This window comes from Crinia signifera, chromosome 8 (assembly GCF_055691185.1).
Source record: "Crinia signifera chromosome 8, ASM5569118v1, whole genome shotgun sequence".
Taxonomy (NCBI): domain Eukaryota; kingdom Metazoa; phylum Chordata; class Amphibia; order Anura; family Myobatrachidae; genus Crinia; species Crinia signifera.
In genome coordinates this window covers 534,265-540,740 of record NC_139224.1, presented here as the reverse complement: position 1 = coordinate 540,740, position 6,476 = coordinate 534,265, and the positions used below count along the sequence as shown (strand labels likewise).

The 6,476-nt window shown below is 39.9% G+C and overlaps 2 pseudogenes; one reads left to right on the top strand and one right to left on the bottom strand.

Moving 5' to 3' along the window:
- Nucleotides 1–436: 436 nt before the first annotated feature.
- Nucleotides 437–554, bottom strand: LOC146029416 (5S ribosomal RNA; annotated as a pseudogene).
- A 3,378-nt stretch (nucleotides 555–3,932) lies between these two features.
- On the top strand, nucleotides 3,933–4,050 carry LOC146029537 (5S ribosomal RNA; annotated as a pseudogene).
- Nucleotides 4,051–6,476: the final 2,426 nt, after the last annotated feature.

Below are 6,476 nucleotides of genomic sequence, written 5' to 3'. Positions count from 1 at the left end.
AGACTCCCATATTTTGGGATTGTGGTAGCCCATGCGCAGGGGGTTCAGTTTATTCTGTAAATGATTCTCAGGAATGTGAGAATCAGTAATAGTGGGCGAAAAAAAAAAATATATATATAAATTAGAAATATATTTTCAAGTAATTAATAAGTATATATGCAAATTAGGAATAATCAGAATAATATATAAGAAACCCTCTGTTTAATTAATTAGTTATGGAAAGCACAATTAGCGGTATTAAAGGAAAATACACCATTGGGGCACATGCACAGTGGTGTTGAGTGACGTATTCACGAAAGTACATAAGAATGAAGAATAAAAAGAGAAAAAAATGATATACAGAATGAATGTGATGGGTTATAAAGATAGTTTATTTATTAAATGTGTATAATTACAATGGTGGGTACAGTGCATACAGAAACTCGCCAATGATGTTATATTACAGCACCCGATATTCCTGGGAGGTCCCCCTGCCCAGTACTGATCAGGCCCAGCACTGCTTAGCTTCCAAGTTCGGATGTGGTTGGGCGTCCCAGTGTGGTATGGCTGTATTGTGGTTGGTTGGAGATCCGTGCATGTGTATTGTTACCACCTATGCAATCAAGACACTATGGCAACTAATTAGGTATAATAATATTGGGGTGATAATATGAAGCAGTGGATGGAGACTCTGGGGGTGGCAATTACGGTGAAAATAAAGGGTGGTTTATTATATTTAAATATAAGAGGGTACCATGACTGGACTTCCCAGATGGTTACCCATTCCGGTACTATTCAGCGGGAACCTAGTTGCAGATCACTGACCGCTCAGGGGTCTCATCTTCTTTTCATTGTATGAAGGGTGCTATCTCATAGCTCTCGTTGAAGCCCTCTGGATGCAGGGTGTTCAGTTCATAAATCCAATACATCTCTCTACGTGAAAGAAGATTTGATAGATCACCTCCTCTCTCTCCGAGGGAAACGAGTTCGATGCCTCTGAATGACAATTTTTCCGGGTCCGAGTCATGGTGTAAACTGAAGTGTTGTGAAACAGCATGTGTCTGTACTTTGTTTTTTATGTTCCTCACATGCTCCTGTATGCGGATTTTCAGTGCCCTCTTAGTTTTACCTATGTAGCGTCGTTCACACGGACATTCCAGCATGTATACAACTGATGTTGTGTTACAGTTAATAAAATGTTTAGTCTTGAATTCTTTGGTTTTGTCCTTATTGAAAAAGTTCTTTCTATTTGGGTGAAGGTATTTGCAGATATTACAGTGACCACATTTGTAGCTGCCAGTGCATTTTGGTAGGCCTCCCTGTCGGCTGGGTTCTGCTCTCAACATGCTGGGTGCTAGAAGGTCTTTCAGATTTTTTTGCTTACGATACACAATTTGTGGTTTTGCAGGTAAGGATTCTTTCAGGATGGGATCCAACCGTAAGATGTTCCAGTGCTTGTTCAATGCCTCCTTGATTAATCCTTCATGGTGATTGTAAGTTGTGATGAATTTGACATCCGGTTCTCTGTTCTCTTTGGGCTTATATTCAAGAAGTTTCTTCCTGTCTAGTGTTTTTGCTCTTTTGTTAGCCTTCTCCAAGATGTGAGTCGGGTATTTCTTCTCCTTGAATCGGTTTGAGATGACTTCAAGTTGTAATTCTACCCGATCGAATCCAAGGGACAATATATCGGCACTTTCTACGAACTGGTGAAACAAGAATTATGTGGAAATGAGGTACTACAACCAATTGACAAGAATCTCACGCGAAAAGAAAAAGAGGCTTTGGAAACACTACAAAAGGACGAAAGCATTGTCATTAAGGCAGCAGACAAGGGGGGAGGCATTGTGATCATGGACAGAACTGCATACATATTGGAAGCTGAACGTCTTCTAAGTGACAGTATATCCTATACTAAACTCCAGAAAGATCCAAAAGAAAATTATATTGACGAACTAAGACCCCTACTATTACAAGGACTAAGGGATAATGTTCTCACCAAAGAAGAATTCCAATACTTACTACATGTGAATCCAACCACTCCTGTCTTTTACTTTCTTCCGAAAGTGCATAAATCCATGGACAACCCACCCGGGAGACCCCTAGTGGCAGGGATCGAGTCCCTAACTTCTCATCTATCGGAATACGCGGATATCTTTCTACGACCACATGTGAACAGCCTACCATCTTATCTGAAGGACACCACATCAGTCCTGAACCTCATGGAGGAATTTACGTGGAAGGAAGGTTACATGTGGGCAACCATAGATGTACAATCTCTTTATACATGTATCCAACACCATGTGGGAATTAAGGCATGTAATGAGTTCCTGGAAGAAGATGACTCTCTCTCCACAACACACAGGAAATTTATCTGTGATATCATGAATTTTATCTTAAAACATAATTATTTTAAATTTCTTAATCACTTCTACTTACAAATCTGCGGGACTGCCATGGGCACAATATTTGCCCCAAGTTTTGCAAACTTGCTAATGGGATACTGGGAGAGAAGATTCATTTACAATGATCATCCTTTTAAACAGAACCTCATCATATTCAAACGATATATAGATGACATTTTAATTGTCTGGGATGGCTCCAAACAGAGATTTTATGAGTTTTTAAAATATATCGGAGAGAACGATCTTAATTTGGTTTTTACTTCAAACATCAATGACAAAGAAATTGAATTTCTGGATCTAGTACTAACAGGCGCATCCAACAATGTAATAACCAAGAACTTTATAAAAAAGGTCGATACCAATAGCTACGTACATTACGAGAGTGGACATTTACAAAAATGGAAGAATAACATCCCCTACTCCCAATATCATAGAATCACCCGTAACTGCAAAAGGGAAGAGGACAGAGATTTACAACTTGAAGTCATCTCAAACCGATTCAAGGAGAAGAAATACCCGACTCACATCTTGGAGAAGGCTAACAAAAGAGCAAAAACACTAGACAGGAAGAAACTTCTTGAATATAAGCCCAAAGAGAACAGAGAACCGGATGTCAAATTCATCACAACTTACAATCACCATGAAGGATTAATCAAGGAGGCATTGAACAAGCACTGGAACATCTTACGGTTGGATCCCATCCTGAAAGAATCCTTACCTGCAAAACCACAAATTGTGTATCGTAAGCAAAAAAATCTGAAAGACCTTCTAGCACCCAGCATGTTGAGAGAAGAACCCAGCCGACAGGGAGGCCTACCAAAATGCACTGGCAGCTACAAATGTGGTCACTGTAATATCTGCAAATACCTTCACCCAAATAGAAAGAACTTTTTCAATAAGGACAAAACCAAAGAATTCAAGACTAAACATTTTATTAACTGTAACACAACATCAGTTGTATACATGCTGGAATGTCCGTGTGAACGACGCTACATAGGTAAAACTAAGAGGGCACTGAAAATCCGCATACAGGAGCATGTGAGGAACATAAAAAACAAAGTACAGACACATGCTGTTTCACAACACTTCAGTTTACACCATGACTCGGACCCGGAAAAATTGACATTCAGAGGCATCGAACTCGTTTCCCTCGGAGAGAGAGGAGGTGATCTATCAAATCTTCTTTCACGTAGAGAGATGTATTGGATTTATGAACTGAACACCCTGCATCCAGAGGGCTTCAACGAGAGCTATGAGATAGCACCCTTCATACAATGAAAAGAAGATGAGACCCCTGAGCGGTCAGTGATCTGCAACTAGGTTCCCGCTGAATAGTACCGGAATGGGTAACCATCTGGGAAGTCCAGTCATGGTACCCTCTTATATTTAAATATAATAAACCACCCTTTATTTTCACCGTAATTGCCACCCCCAGAGTCTCCATCCACTGCTTCATATTATCACCCCAATATTATTATACCTAATTAGTTGCCATAGTGTCTTGATTGCATAGGTGGTAACAATACACATGCACGGATCTCCAACCAACCACAATACAGCCATACCACACTGGGACGCCCAACCACATCCGAACTTGGAAGCTAAACAGTGCTGGGCCTGATCAGTACTGGGCAGGGGGACCTCCCAGGAATATCGGGTGCTGTAATATAACATCATTGGCGAGTTTCTGTATGCACTGTACCCACCATTGTAATTATACACATTTAATAAATAAACTATCTTTATAACCCATCACATTCATTCTGTATATCATTTTTTTCTCTTTTTATTCTTCATTCTTATGTACTTTCGTGAATACGTCACTCAACACCACTGTGCATGTGCCCCAATGGTGTATTTTCCTTTAATACCGCTAATTGTGCTTTCCATAACTAATTAATTAAACAGAGGGTTTCTTATATATTATTCTGATTATTCCTAATTTGCATATATACTTATTAATTACTTGAAAATATATTTCTAATTTATATATATATATTTTTTTTTTCGCCCACTATTACTGATTCTCACATTCCTGAGAATCATTTACAGAATAAACTGAACCCCCTGCGCATGGGCTACCACAATCCCAAAATATGGGAGTCTTCAAACAAAGCCTGCCATGAATGAGTTAACTTCAAGCCAAACTGTCAGCACCAGAAGTACCCCCGCAGTGTTGTTACACGAGAGTGTCTCCTATGAACAACACAGAAGGACACAGAGCATCAGAGACATAGCGCACATGCGCAGAAACGGAGGGTCGAGTCAGAACGCGCATGCGCACAAGGACGCATATGTTACTAACTGAAGAAACTTCATAACGCTATAAGAACTAGGCGCACATGCGCAGTAGCGCTATACTGACGCCGGATGTGTGGCGGAAGTGGGGCGGATGTGATGTCACGCTCCTTCCAAACGGAGCTGACACACTCCAAACCTTACTATCAAGTTTTCAGACTCTGTACAGCTCGTTTTCGGATATCTATAAGTGGGGCCACTAGATGCCTATTGTAGCATGTACCACATATCTCTAATCATTGTTTTGTGCTTAACTTATACCTGGTCCAATTAAGCATTGCTAACGAGAGGGGCGGCACCATAGTCTCTATCCCTGTCATAAATACAGCCTCAGTCATTCAGTCCCTTACCCCTGACGAAGTCCTATCGGACGAAACATGTTGTGATAAACTTCGGTCACCTGCTCCTCACCGCACTGCTCCAAGTTAAGCTGATATTTCATTTTTTTGATTCTTCATTTTTCGCAACTGAATACCCTGCTATTTATAGTTTTAGTTGTCTTGCATATAGCTTTTAGTCAGTTACATACTTAGTATATTGGTTTTTAGTCTGGCCAGTCTGCTTTACTGACCTACTTTATCTCTCCCAATTTTATTACACACTTAATATATTGTAATCTTTTTATATATATATATTTTTTTCTGTCTTTTTTATATATTTTTATATCCCCTGTATATTTTTTTATATATTTTTTTATCTTATCTCTCTGTGTTAAATAAATTGTTCACCTTTATTACAATTATTGTCCCATGTTTACTTAAAACGTGCAAATAAGTCGCTATCCTAGTCCAAACCAAATCTTTTTCCAAAACTACCCTTTGAACAGTACACCACTGTTCCTGGACTAAGCTGACACCCAGTATACTTAAAGGGGATTGCAATATATGGGACCTGACATCCGTGGAGGATCACCTGTTAAAAAATCTCTTGGCGCACATCTCACTCAAATCTACTTTGTCCATATATATATATATATATATATATATATATATATATATATATATGGCGTAGAGAGGAAACGCACACTCTAAGTAGGGATACCAATCTGGGTGCAGGGACAATCAATCAATATTGTGTATCAGTCCTTAGTCAGTCAAATCCAATCCTGGGACAGACAGGTCCAGCACACCATAGCATATAACATGCAAGTAAAAACGATTTATTGAAGCAAGGTTTAAGAATTCATTATACTCAGCATATCCGTGGCAGTAGCATTAATCAGCTAGACATTTCAATTCCACAGGCTTAGCCCTGACGGGCCGTTTCGGTGTCAAATCACCTTCCTCATAGGGCATCAACCATACAATGAATCCTCACAGTATATATAACACAGAAATACACCTGAATCAAATAATTAATAATCACAAACACGCGCCAGGAATCAAGACTTACCACTCCCGCACTCCAGGCATGCTTCCACGGCGTCCCGGAAGTCTCCACGGGACCCGGAACTAACATGCCTGGTCCAAGTGCACAGGGAAGCAGAAAAGGTTCCTAGGCGCCGGAAGTATACAAGCGGTTGCCGCGGCAACGCGGCTCACAACACAATGCATATACCCACAGACTGCTGATAATCAGCTAATCGCTGCGGTATTATGAAATAACATTACAGCGGGCATCTGATATGAGATATTAGTCTCCATCTCCCCAGCAAGTCATAACCATAAATGCTAAGTAGTTACGTCATATACCGTTGCTGTGGCAACCACAAACACTCCCCACAATAAACATATATAATACATCACAAATAGGGATATTAAAGAGAAAAAGATAAAGGCATAGGCAGTAAATTCGGTG